The sequence below is a fragment of the Culex quinquefasciatus genome, chromosome 3 (genome assembly GCF_015732765.1).
Source record: "Culex quinquefasciatus strain JHB chromosome 3, VPISU_Cqui_1.0_pri_paternal, whole genome shotgun sequence".
Lineage (NCBI taxonomy): Eukaryota > Metazoa > Arthropoda > Insecta > Diptera > Culicidae > Culex > Culex quinquefasciatus.
Window position 1 is genome coordinate 41,768,239 of NC_051863.1, and position 14,277 is coordinate 41,782,515.

Genomic DNA, 14,277 nt, shown 5'->3' on the forward strand with positions numbered 1-14,277 from the left:
GATTCCTTCTTTTAGTTGACCCAAGAATGCATAGGTCATTTGTAAACAAAACCGTTTTTCAATCGGTTTTCAAAACAAAGTTTCAACGCCGTCTTGCTAACTTGTCGTACGTCGCGTTCAATATTTGACCTTGAATAAAAAAAAAACTAGAGCACGCAATGTAAACAATAACAAACACGTTTTAAGTGGTTGATCATTGTGTGCATCGTACTGAAGTTTGGTTGAATTTGGTTGCCGGTGTCCCCAGTTATAATTGCAAATGTTTACGGTGGTCGGGCTTGTACGAGTGTCAAACGTGCTCTGACCACACTTACATCAATCTTCATGTTGTGTCAAGATAGCATGACAAGATTGAAACTTCTTTCATATGAAAGGGACAAAAATGCACGGAATTTTTGCGGTTTTTTATTGAATATATCAGGATTGAAATCGAATTGTGGGGACCTGTGAAGGTCAAAGGGTGAGGCATTGTGAGCTGCACAAAATGACGTTTTTAATTCAATTTGGTCCAAAATTCACGTACGACAAGTTAGCACGACAGCAACGATTTGCAAGAGTAAAAACATCACGTACGCATACTGACTCAACATTGTGTTCATTCGTTTATTGAAACAGTTCATCCCATTGAGTGGCTTATTTTGGAAAATAACCATCTCATATTCATCGAACCATGGTGGCCGATATGTTAAAGGTTATCTCATGAAATAATCCAAAGAGTTATTATTTCTGTGTATCCCCCTATAATAACTTAACAATATGACACAGCAAACATTTAACGTTGCATTCTCTTCACATTAGCAAGAGTAATCACCACCAACCAGGTTGCACCCGTCCGCCCTGTGACAACCGGCAAATGATTGTTTATTATTCCAGCCATGATTGATTCATAAATCAATCAACAACGACCGGCTCGGCACCTGGTCCGGAACTCACTATGAGAGAGAGTGCAGTGCCACCACCATTTTCAACCACGCGGACCTGTGATGACCTGAATTGAGGCTTCAATCACTGCGTTCACTTTTGCGGAGAGTTGAAAATTCTAGGTGGTGAAGCTGGTATCCAAAATGCAATTTGTATCAGTTCCAGGGTAAAATGATATATTTTGCACGGGATCAGCTTAAAAATCAGTAATCGACAGTTTACTTCATTTTTGAAGCTGATCGATCCAACCAGTGCGGTGTACCATTCAATTCAATTTGCGAAATTTGTTGTTATGGAAGGCAAATTAATACGTGGTGGCACAACAACGGGGTTTGCGACGGAAGTCCCAGCGGGGATTTACATCCTGGAAAGCGTGGGCTTTGGTGAGCACACTAAATTGATTTTGGGCGTTGCATAACAGCGTGGATTTCCGAGAAATTTATGGTCATTCAACCGTTTAGTTTTGATGAAGGTACACAAAACGAATGCTAATTTCAGGAACAATATTTTCCATGAACAGTCAAAACTTCCATTCCACTTGAATAGAGAAAGCAATCAAATGATGGCGGGGATAGCCTATCAGCGGTTTGCTACTGACAAGTGACTGTTACATTTTAATATCCTTCGCCATCGGACCATGGATGGATGCTGCTGGTACGGACATGTTCACGTATCGAGAGAACATGCTCGCGGATCCGAGTCCTGTACTTGCATGGTAGAGCGCGGGGATGATGTTGGGATGAAAGTTTCAAAACATACAACTCCAGTGGATTTGTTTTATATATTGCTTGATTTTAGTAGCCTCTAGCTTCAACAAGCTCCAAATTTGAATTCATGTTTCCATTTCACCACATTCAGTAGTGTAATGCTGAAACGCTATCTACACACAAATGAGGAGAAAAATCCACTTCAAATCTAACAAAACAGGGCTTATTTTTTGTTGTAAGAGCAATTCCAGCTCAAATCAGTTTGTAGACATGTTATCCTAGGCCTATATAAGCCATTTTTGTGTATATGGAGCCAATAGTACTCGAAAATAACAATTGAGAAGGGCGTAAGGCATTCAAAAATTTTGTATTTTGTAATTTAAAAATTACTGTATCTCGAAGCCATTGCGTCGTATCAAAAAGTGGTCAAAGACAAACTTGTAGGAAATTGGACGGGCTTTCTGAAAAAAATACACTGAAACAAAAATACACGCAACATCTATGAAATTTTTTGATTTTTAAGTCTAAAACTTAAATTTTAAGGTGATGTCACGATTTTTTTTCGTTCAAAATTTGTGAAAAAATAGCCTAAGAAGTTTTTTTTGGTGGTTTTTGGCAATTTCTATATGACAGACTTCGTTTTTCAGTCTCGTAAATATTTTTACCGAAAAGCTCGTCCAATTTCTCATAAGTTTGCACTTGACAGCTTTTTGATTTATGTCGTTTTTATATTTACGTAATCAAATTTACTATCCTGGTTTCTACCACACTGAAAAAAATATTCTATTTTCAGTTATAAGCAATTTAATTAAGCTTATATCTGTAAGCCCAAACATCCAATTGAAATGCTGTCAAAGGCAAACTTATGGGAAATTGGACGAGCTTTTCGGTAAAAATATTTTCGAGACTGAAAAACCAAGTCTGTCATATAGAAATTGCCAAAAACCACAAAAAAACCGTTTTTTCAACATTTTCATTTTTAAAACCGCTGTAGGATTGGACATAGGATGATGGTCAATATGAAGACTTTTATGTAAAATTGTCTGGAAAATCGATCCCCACTACTGGTTTTTAAAAATTTTGACGTTTAGACCACTTTTCAAAAAAACAGTTTAAGTAAATGATTTTTGTATTTTTTTAGGAAAGACATACCATCCTGCATTTGTCGTTAGTCTTTTGGTAACATCTTAGGCTATTTTCTCACAAATTTTGAACGAAAAAAAAATCGTGACATCACCTTCAAATTTAAGTTTTAGACTTAAACATCAAAAAATCTCATAGATGTGGCGTGTATTTTTGTTTCAGTGTATTTTTTTCAGGAAGCCCGTCCGATTTCCTACAAGTTTGTCTTTGACCGCTTTTTGATACGACGCAACGGCTTCGAGATACAGTAATTTTTAAATTACAAAATACATTTTTTTTAAATACCTTACGCCCTTCTCAAATGTTATTTTCGAGTACTATTGGCTCCATATACACAAAAATGGCTTATATAGGCCTAGGATAACATATCTACAAAGTTTCATTGAAATCGGAGAGGGTCGGGTACAAAAGTACCAGAAAAATTTCTGATTTGAGCTGGAATTCCAGACTAAATTAACTCAACTAAACCAATGTGATCACATAAACATCCAGTTGTCGAAACTTTTTTTTTTCGTAACATAATAACACGACAATTCATGATGGTTACATGCAAACCCTTTATAATTATGGTTATTTAAAAAACAACCCCGCAAAGTTAGAAATAACACAACATTTTAAATTGATTATTATTATTCTTGATTAAAAAATTATTGCCACCACAGCAGAAAAACAGGGTTTTGTAGCTTGAAACTGAAGAGCAATTTATTTGCGACTGGAGTGATTGAAGCTTAAACAAGCAATGAACATAAACATCAGATGCCGCGTCATAAACAAAAAAACAACTGTCAAAAATAGATACCCGTCACCGAAAATGCTAACATCTTGCTCACAGGGCTGCCAGTTAAAATCTGGGTCAATGTAAATTCGAAAAGTACATTAAATTTCCCTTAAAATGACATGTACCTAATTTTTTGCAGTCAAGTGAAGAAACTGGCATTATTTTTGAAACTATTTTTGCATTTTTATTCGATGAAAAATACGTTTTTTTTCTGAATTTTTAAGTACGTTTTCAAAACGGGCTTCCAATTTTACATAAAAGTCTCTTTGACACTAAATGTCCATGTCATTGTAGGTTGTACAGCCACACGGTGGTCACATGATTGTGATGCATGGCGGCATGAAAAATATCAGAATCTGCATGAAATCTGTCCTTAAGCATTTTTGCGATATAGGGGTATGACATTTTTGCCCGTTACCGACAATTTTCGACATTACCGACGGCTATTTGATTGTATTGCACTAACAAATCTTAACATAACGAGGATCAAACCATCAACTACGTTGTTGTTGATCCGACACGCTACCACCGCGCCTCAGACGCTTGATGAATTGTGAGAGACAAAGCATCAACATATCCTTCTTTCTGGAGTGTTGCTCGGGGACACCAGCATTATATGTGTTGGTGAGAACTGCAGATCGCTGAAATGTTTACACGCGGGCAAAAATGAGCTATGAGCTTGCTGCAAAAACTGTTATAAAATGTAACATTTTCTGCAGCAAATCCAATGTTGCATATTATGTTATAAATTTTTCCTTTGGGTGTACATTATTGAAAAACACGTCTTTTTCGAATGTTCCAAAAATGGAAGGGATTGTACCACCCCTCTGTCACGAGATATCGAAAAATGGAGCTCAGATTCGTAATCAGGGACAAAAATTACCCCTGAAGTTGTTTCACGTAAATCGAATTGGTGTCGCGTAAGATGTAGTATTTTGTTCAGATTTCCACTGTATCAATTGATAAATAAGCAAGATAATTTGCTGTTTGAAATGCGATTCTCTATTTTTGGAGTTTTGCCTTATGAGATTCGGCCTTTCGTAGAAAAACGAATGAAATATCTTTTTTTTATTTAAACATTTTATCACGAAACCCAACAATTTTCCACCGATCAAAATTGTTTAAAAAATAAACATTGAAAAGGTGCTCGAAAACGTTTTTTGACCTAATTTAAGGATTTTTTAATTAAATTTCAAATCAAAAAGAATCAAAAAGTATAAAGTGCATCGTTTCCGAAGAAATGTATGACAAAAGAACGAAAGGTCAACAAGTCGTTACTTGTCTGCTATCTTCTGACTCGTCTGCTGTGAAAAGATAGGATGTGTCACAAGATAGCACACAGGCAACGAATTGTTCACTGACATTATCAGTGACATTTGTTTTACTGAAAACAGATTTGCGCAAGCGTTACAACGCTTTAAACACTCATGTTATGACAGATTTCGGAATAAAACAATAATTGATTGTCATGATCTTTTGTGCTCTTTATTTGCGATTTTTTGCGTGTGTATTGTTTTTGTTTACAATCTGACGCAGCATGCAGCGCACTGTGGTACTTTGGGTGGCCAAGTTTCCTTCTCTAAATATTGTTTAGTATTTTTTTCTCGAAATTAAACATTCCAAATAAAAAAATCCAAATTTTTGAAGCTCTAAGTTTGCTCATTACGAAGATACGCATGCTGAAAGTCAAAAAATGCGTAAAAAGTTAGCGCTTTTTGTAAAAAAAAGCTCATTGTTTAATTTTAACATAGCTCAGCTATTTGAAATATTTTATAAGAACTTTTATACATCGTTGGAAAGGTTATGAGATAAGCTTTGAAACTTTAAATAGATAACGTGTTGTTTCCAAACCAGAATTTAAGGTTTTCAGTGAAAACCTGGAGCATTTTTTTGAAAAAAACGTGTTTTTATGTGTTTGTTAATCGAGTACTTTTTTGCTTACCGATGCTAAACATGAAAATAAGATCACTTGAAAGATTCGCTCATAATCTAACATTGCTAAAGCGTCCAATTTTTCCGTCACGGGAAAAAATATCCCGAGAATTCCCAGGATTTCTCGGAATAAAATATTTCCTGTTTCCCGGGAAATTTGTAAATTTCCCGGGAATTCCCAAAATACAAACGGAAGTCTAAATTTTTCTACATTTTTGGCGTCAATGTTTTGCAATTATACAAAAAATTATAATAATTAGAGAACCTGATTTCATTTTATTCATTTCAATCTACTGTTCATATTGAATTAATCAGCTTGTCTGTAAATTTCATGTCAAGGTTCGCTACTAGAAATAATTTTTGCTTATATGTTGGGTGACAAAATTTATGCTATTATGGAATGAATATGAATACGGAATGTTTTTTTTTTTTTTTTGTTATACATATCATTTTAAAATAAGATATTTACCTCTTCCGGCCAAGATCAAAATTGAGATTTGTTTAAAATTTCTGTTTACCTTGAATTGATGTAATTAAATTTTTCAAAATGGTTGTTCGAGAAAAATTAGTTTAAAAGAATTCGAGAAATTACTGTTTGATGTTATAAATTTATGAAGCACGCGAGGGTAGGTGTAAGTGAGTTAAATATGAAAAAATCGTTAAATTTCAACCACTTTTATGCTATCAAAATTATTTTAATCTAAATAATTTATTAGGCCATATAACCATAAAACTAAAATCATACCATAAATGGAATCATGAAAAGTCATTTTTTTAAATAACTTCCCATCAAATAAAATTTACCAAAAGAATGCAATGCACCCATATTTCAAAACTCCCCTCAAATATTTTAAAACTTTGAGTTGTGATTTCATGAAATAGTGTTTCAAGTTAAATAGAGCTAGAAATTAGATTTTTAAGGTAAATTCATTGATTATTTATCTATTCACAAGTAGAAAATATTTGTTCTGGATTTATTTGCCATGAAAAACATGACTACTGCATTATTTTTTTTCCATTTAAATTTTATGGTCACTAAGACAAAATAAAAAGCAAAAAGCCAAGCAACAAGAGCATAGATTTTCACTGTCCAAACACTTTGATTAAAAAAAAAATCTCAAGAAAGAATACTAATAATATTTTTTTAGTGCTCCTTCCAACAGAATCACAAATTAGAAAATTTATATATTTTCTCAAAGCGGTCAGGCCATATAACTTTTTTAAAGAAAATAGCGATAAATTTACATTCAAGCTTACATAACATCTCATTCTCAGGGCTTCATATCGATTCATCAACTATATATAGAATTGATAAAATTATAAATGTACGGAGGGTACAAAAAGCAAAACTCTCAAAAAACTTTGTTCTGAAACCATTATGTTGTATACCAAAAACCGAGCAAAAAAAAGCATCCAATCCAGCCATGATTTCACAAACGAATGATTCTGAAATCTTTTCTCGCATCGTTGCAACAACGTTTCCAGACTAGAGATCCTTCCAGAGTGCATGCATAAAACATCAACCACGTCGATGAGGTCGGTTTTTAGATATGAACGACTTTTTCCTGGTCTTCAACCAGCTGAAAATGTTCCCCGAATGGTATAGTTTCAAGATGGTGCTGATATTGATGGAACTGATTTCGTTGAAATAGATATCTCTGACGCAGTTGGAAACAGTTAGTTTTTTTTTTTCTAAGAACTTAAAAGATGTTTTTTTCGTTAAAATTGAGATAAATCCATGGTTATGAATAATCGATGAAAGAGGGAATAAAATTAATCACCAAATTGGGCCCATCACGACCGCTTCCTGATCCAATTTCTGTCGCACACATTTCAGGGCCCGTCCATCATGGGGGCTCTTGTCAATTTTCGTCATCGGGGAAAAATGGAACGAACCCCCGGAACCCATCTCAAAACAGCCAACGGGGAAGGGCCGCGTCCATTCCCATATATTCCCGGCATACACGATGGGCGATCGAACCCAAAGCCACAAACTTGTGGTGGCGCTCACTCGTTAATCAAGCCCCCGAAAAAAAAATAGAGAAGAAACTCATAACTTGGTTGCCCGAAGTCAAAGAAGCAGACGACGCATCCCGCTCGAAAAACCCATCAATAATAAGCTTCAAGTGCCATCAACGTGACATTTTTGTGACCTCCCCCAACTTCCCGCAGGGCGGCATCCGATATCTACGCGTTGGAACTAGGAAAAGGGTCCAATGTTTGAGGAAGATTTTCACTGGTGTGTGTGCAAGCTTTGTGGCCAAAGGGATGCTGGGCAGCAGTTGGTATTTATGGGCACGTTCGGAGTGTGTGGTGGTCTTTGTCGTGTACCCTTGCTTGGATATCGAAAAGATGTAAATCCTGGCTTCAAGTACCAGTTTGGGGGCACTTTGGATCGTTTTAGTGCACGCAAACGGAAGATTTCTGACAACGAGTGTGTTATACCCAGAAGTATGAGTTGGTGCACTTTAACGTTTTAATAGACCTTAAAAGTTTTTTTGACTCCACCGATTCCGACTCCTTTAAAAACTTCATATTAAGCTCTGGTTATACCACCAATGTCGTAACACTCTAGATTCTGCCATGAATAATATATTTGAAATTTAATCTGAAGTAGATGATGCCAAAAAACTGCACTCTTTTCTCCAGTCAACTCTGCACATTCCAAGCGTTATTCTGCGCTGGTTTTCCACAACTCATAACATTGCGCCAAAAACTGCAAGCAAACATTCAGAGCATCAGCAACAACGGCTCCAACGTAAACATAAACGTAAACAGTGACACTCTGTTCTTCAGAGGCTGCAATGCCAAGCTTGGAATACCAGGCTTCACTCCTCTAGCATACAAAACTTGGGATGCAAAACATTTGCATACCATTGCATTCGTTTTATCTTGTCGCAATACGTTTTTAAACAATAATGTTAATACTTAGCCAACTTTCCTCTACCAAAAATAACAGAATCGAATATTAACCCTTTTCAAAACAAATGCAGAAAAGTTCTACTTTTCAGCACTAAAAAATATGCTGAAAAGTTGAACTTTTCAGCACTTGTTTGGAAATGTAATACTTTTCAACTTTTTTTCATTTAAACGATTCATTGATTAAATATGTGGACATTTGACTTATAGTTCTGTTCAAAGGGTGTTATTCGGAATTGCAAAAAAATGTTGCATGGAACTCGTTGCAAAATTTGATTTTTTTCATCACTTGTCGTATTTATCCAACTCGGTGAACCTCGTTCGATAAATGTACGACTCTTGCTGAAAAAATCTTCTTTTTGCGACTTGTTGCATTAACTATTATTTGACAATTCTGTTCTGAAACTAGTAAATCCCTGCTAATGACAAATAAAGAAACGGCCTACTTTTCATCGGCAAAAAACGGTTCTGAAAATAATTTTTCCCTCATTTCAGTATTGAAAAATTGAACTTTTCAGCACTCGTATCGAAAAGTAATGCTTTTCTATACAGTTTTGGTGTTTGACACTTATCATGGCGGCAAAAAAAACATTCAAACTTGGAAACAAACGTTTCACTGAAAAAATCCAATTCAAATTGAGTTTTCCAAATTGCAAAAAAAAAAGTTGTATATCACCCAATCGGTGATTCAATAGCGCTTTAAAACAGCTTATCTCAAAACCTATTTTTCAAAAAATCATTTCTCTGGAACGGCTGAACCAATTTTAGCTTCCCAAATTTCATAAGAAAGGACTTTTAGTGAAAAAAACTAAGACATTTTAAAAATAAAGCTTAACACATCTATTTTTTTTTTGTTTGTTCGAAAAAGTTTAGATTATCGCTTAAATTTTAAAGGTCTCGCCATAATTGTGAAAAAGGTTGTTTTCCGTTTTTGCTGTGGCGCTTCAAATAACCCAGTTTGGTAATGGATATTCACCATATTTGAACTATTACGTAATCCTGCAAAATTCTTCCAAAAAGATTTTCGTTTGTGAGCTCTTTGATCCCTAGACCTTCAAATCTGCTAACAAAGTTTTCATTGGATATGTAAAGGAGCTATTAGACTATGGCAAACAAACAAACAACCTCGCACTTATTTGACAGTTTGCCAAACTCACAAACTTGCTTGCGGCAAACTTGCAAACAAAGCCAAGTGTATGCAGGCTGACGTTTCTGCAAACAAATGCATGCAAACAAACAGATCAGGCAAACTGTCAAAATGACAAAAAGTTTGTTTGTTTGTGATTTTTGTCACTGGTTACATAAACTACTATTTTCGTTCTTTTATTCTAAATCAAAACATCATAATACAACCATGTGACAAGATAGCACAACGGCAACCAAAACACGCGGATGCCACCGTATGCATTTTCAACGTTGCTCATTTCAAGTGGCATACAAAAGCATTCTCCTGACACTGTTCCAGTGACAGTTTAGGTATGTTTAGGTTAAAATTGTCGTAAGAATAGCATTTATAAGTATTCACGAGAAAAAATCATCATTTAGAGTGCACTCAGGAGGGTAATTATGATTCTTAACTAATAAAGTTGGGACTGGAAATACATTCATAAACTGGCAGTTCGAAACTATTAAAAATCATTTAACTGTCCTTCAGAGTTGATTTTTTTTAATCTTAAAAAAACAAAAAGATTCCCCAAATCATGGAAAAGTTTCACAATAATAAAGCAACGTCAGTCGGTGTTTTCACCTGATTTATAAGTTTTCCCCCCACCGTCAGGTTAGACTGAAAAATTCCCTGAAAAACAACGCAATCAAGAAGCAATAAACCAGCAGCTTTCCGCGCGAAAACAAAGCATGATAAAAAGATAAACAGAAAACCCATTTTGCTCTTTTTGCTGCTGGGAGAAACTTTGTGGGTCAATTTTAAATTTATTTCGACTAAAAAGCGGTGAAACGTTGAAGGATTTGATTTTGATAGACATTATTTTGTTTGATCATTCTCAAAAAAATATTATTTCAACCAACTTTTTTATCTTTAAAAAGTAAAAAGAACTTTTGAAATTTAGGAAAATTTCAGGGTTGGAAGCTTGTTAACATTCCAACGCCCAAGGCTCCAAAAAAGTTGGAACGGTAACTTCAACTCAACGGATCTCGGGCATAACTCAACCAATCAAGATGATTCTTCTTTCCAGTGATTTGTTAGGATGTTTAGATGATTCTAGAATTTTGCAGAACTTAATTTGATCAAATCTGTAATTTTTGCGATTAAAAACATCGTTCCAACTTTTTTTTTCGCGTACAAAAAAAAATTCTCCAAAAATTCCGCGGAGGCAGTCGTTTTACAAAAAGGTGGAACGATGTTTTCGGTCGCAGAAATTACAGATTTGATCAAAATAAGTTCTGCAAAGTTCTAGGATCATCTAGACATTCTTACAAATTACTGGAAACAAGAATCGTCCCGATTGGTTGAGTTATGCCCGAGAACCAGCGAGTTGAAGTTACCGTTCCAACTTTTTTGGGAGGCTTGGGCGTCCGTGTAAGTTGGGCATGCGTTGGGTGTTCCAGTGTTGAAAATGTAATTTATTGAACTAAACTAAAACTATGAAAAATGAAACAAACAATCATAAAGCAAGAGAAGTAACGCTTTTTTGTAGAACAAAAGAAGCTTAGAATGGCCTCCTTAACAACTTAAAAAAAGAGTAATTTGAAGGTTAAAATTTAAAAACCTGAACCTGATCAAATACAATAAAAAATACGCTCAATTCTGTGACTAAATATCTTCAATTTTTAAACAAAGGAAGAAGTGTTAGTTTAAGTTTTACGAGCCGGTAACCAACACAACCCTTATCACTGCTAATCTACAGCCACATTATCAAGACAACATAGCTTGTACAAAGAGCTTTGCAAAAAAAAAACCGTAAGTTACCAGGATTAAGGTTGCCACGAAATTGTGGTTGAGCTTAATTTCCACGCTACAAATGTTGGTTCAACTTTATGGGCACCAGATGTTTGAGGTAAAAGTTTTCTCCAATTAAAACCATGTTTGGCAATAAATTTCTAGAGGTTTTCCAGATGCCATCCGCTATCTTCAGTGGTCTTCTGATTCTTGTTACAGTTCAAGAAAAGTATAAATTATATGTGGAAACTAACAAGCTAAATGTATGAATTTGAAGCCAAAAGTAGAAATAATTTGATGAAGTCGCATGGTTCCTCACCGTTACTGGATTCTTTAACTATTTGCTCAAGTTTTTTGGGTGCTTTTCAAATCTTCAATCATTTTGAACGGTGCACATCAACCAGGGCTTTTTGCAACAAGATTTTTGTCACACGCATTTTAGCATCTTCAAAGCTTCAAGAACTATCGCTATAATTTTTTATTCATCCCCAAAGTACTATCTGAAATTCATTTTAAAACACATTTTGACTTTTTTTTACAATCAGATTGTTGCAAAATTGAGTCCGTAAGCTTGACAATTTTGCAATCAGAAGATAACAATTCCCTTAGTTGCTGTGTACCCGAATATCGATTGTTCAACTTCATGTGAAAGTTCAGATGGTTGGATACTTTTGAAGTAATCAACGCTAGGCAATTCTCACCAAATAATGCCAATGATGACATTGTCTTTCCCAGAATCGTAATCTGCTAATGAATCGCTCCGCAGCAACCCTTAATTAAACCATAAAATTAACAAATTTGACTTTACAATGGCAAAGATTCAATTAGGTCGCGCAATAACTTTCACTCGCCAGACATTCAGGCCCCATTCCAATACGCCCTTTGACCTGTCGGAACGAAGCCAGTCAAAGCTTATTGTTATTCGGAGGGAATCGGCTCACCCCGCCAAGCTTGCTCAGAATTTAATTCCAAACTGGGAATTCCAAGACCTCCCCCGCCAGTACGTGCAGTACATTTGACCCCGTGAGCGGTGAAAGGGGTGAGACGAGCGCGCAGAGCAAGCTGCTGCCACCTCATTTTTCACCACTTTGGCAACCACATTTTCCACCCCGACACTTTCAACTCCGTTGGTGTGATTCCCCCGACTGGGCAAACAGTTTTGCTGGAAGCTGCCATGGATGGATAATTAATTCTGTTAATTTTATTTTACATTTCCATTATTGCCTGCCAACTCGCTTTAACAGTGTCTGATGAGAGTTCGTGGTTTGGGGCAAGTTTTCCTGAAATTTTCCCAGAACAATATAATTTATTAACGTCCGATTTTTTTTTTCTATCAAACTTTGAACCCAAAATTCAATAGAATCGCTGTCAATATAACGGTACTGCTCTCGGCATTCTTCACTCTTTATGATTGTGGGTCGATCTACCTCAATCGTCAAAATAAGTACACATTTTGTTATAAAGCTTAAAATTTTCATGAAAATTGTGAATTGTGAAATACTTATTTACAAATTTCCATCCATTCATTTTTGAAATCTTTGCAGGACCTTCCTATTAATTCGAAAATAAAAAAAAATATTCGAGCTTTAAAGTTAAGAGTAAAATAATTACCTTTCATCCTAACGAGTTCGCGTGTTGTATAAGATCGTTCCAAATTCCAGAAATCACCAAGGAAAAACTGGCTTCTTTTGAATAAGGTGGTAACGCTGATTTTAATTGTTTCAATTAATCTTTATCCAGCAACTTTGAGACAAAACACTCTGCACTAATTAAAAATTTGCACCATTTTGCCTTTTTAATTGCCACTGCTAAGCAATCACCGTTGTGATCAATCAATAAAAAGCTTTGGAAAAACTCAACTCGTGCTATCCTGAATCTAGAATATATCTGGATTAAGCTTTTGTGAAGCACCTGCCTCTACTGTACAAACCATCAAACCTCCACCACAACCACTCACAAAGCGTATTGAGTGGAATGTTTCCTAATTAACGTTTACGTGGTTTGAGTTGTTATTTTTTTCTTTCCTAAAAAATCGAATCTTCAAAAATATCAAGTTTCATGAAATTGATTTAAAAATTCATTTGAAAAACTAAAATTAAGAATGTTTTATATAAACTGCATTTTTGCTTATGAAATTAGACTATTCAGCTGTGTAAAGAAATTTACAACCACCTCTAGGGTGTTTCGATCACCCCTGGCACCGTTTTCACAAGGATTAAAATTAATGGTCCCAACCACGGGCAGGAGAACGAAGCGCTGTCTAAAGGGTTGGCTAGGTACCTCCCCACTTTGTCCGTGACCTCGGGGACAGTTGTTGGCACTTGTGCTGACTGACTGAGGGCGGCGGCTGATCAGCAGCCAGCAGTACAATGCAAATGCATTTCCAATTCTGTCCCAAGCTGCTCTCTGGCGAGTCCTGTGCAGCCTCATTATTTTTGCCCGTCTTGCTTCTTCCTCCGACACCGGATTTGGCACTGTGATAAATTGTTGATTTTACACATTTTTTTAAATAATTGCCATCAATGAAATTATCTCAAATCAAAATTCTTCTCAAGCTTAAAATTATCACAAACGAAAGTAAGATGGGACGAAACACCAAACGAAAATTTCGGGCCCTATATTTTAGATATCGGTTACGTAGTTTTTTTTTATTTAATATTTTTCAAGAGATGCGCCGCGATCATCCGCAATTTGCACAATGTTTGTCAAAATCCAATGAGAGCGATTTTTGCAGCTGATCGAGTTTACAACAAACGAGGGGGACATTGGGAAAGCGCATTAAATCTAACTAACCGGAGTTCGTCACCATCGTGCTAGCTTGTCACTCGTATGATTTTGACGTTACGAGAAAGGCGCAAAAAATCAAATCGAGCATTTCAGACAGATTAATGAATATAAATTTTAATCATAGGGATGGAATAATCGCAAAAAAAATCATTTTCGCTTGCGAGCTTTTTTCAACCACGGAAGAGAGAGGATGC

At 35.7% G+C, this 14,277-nt stretch overlaps 1 protein-coding gene across 8 annotated transcripts in view; it reads right to left on the minus strand.

The window, feature by feature from the left end:
* Positions 1-14,277, minus strand: part of LOC6043488 — a 304,631-nt gene that overhangs the window by 246,619 nt on the left and 43,735 nt on the right. The window lies entirely within an intron of this gene.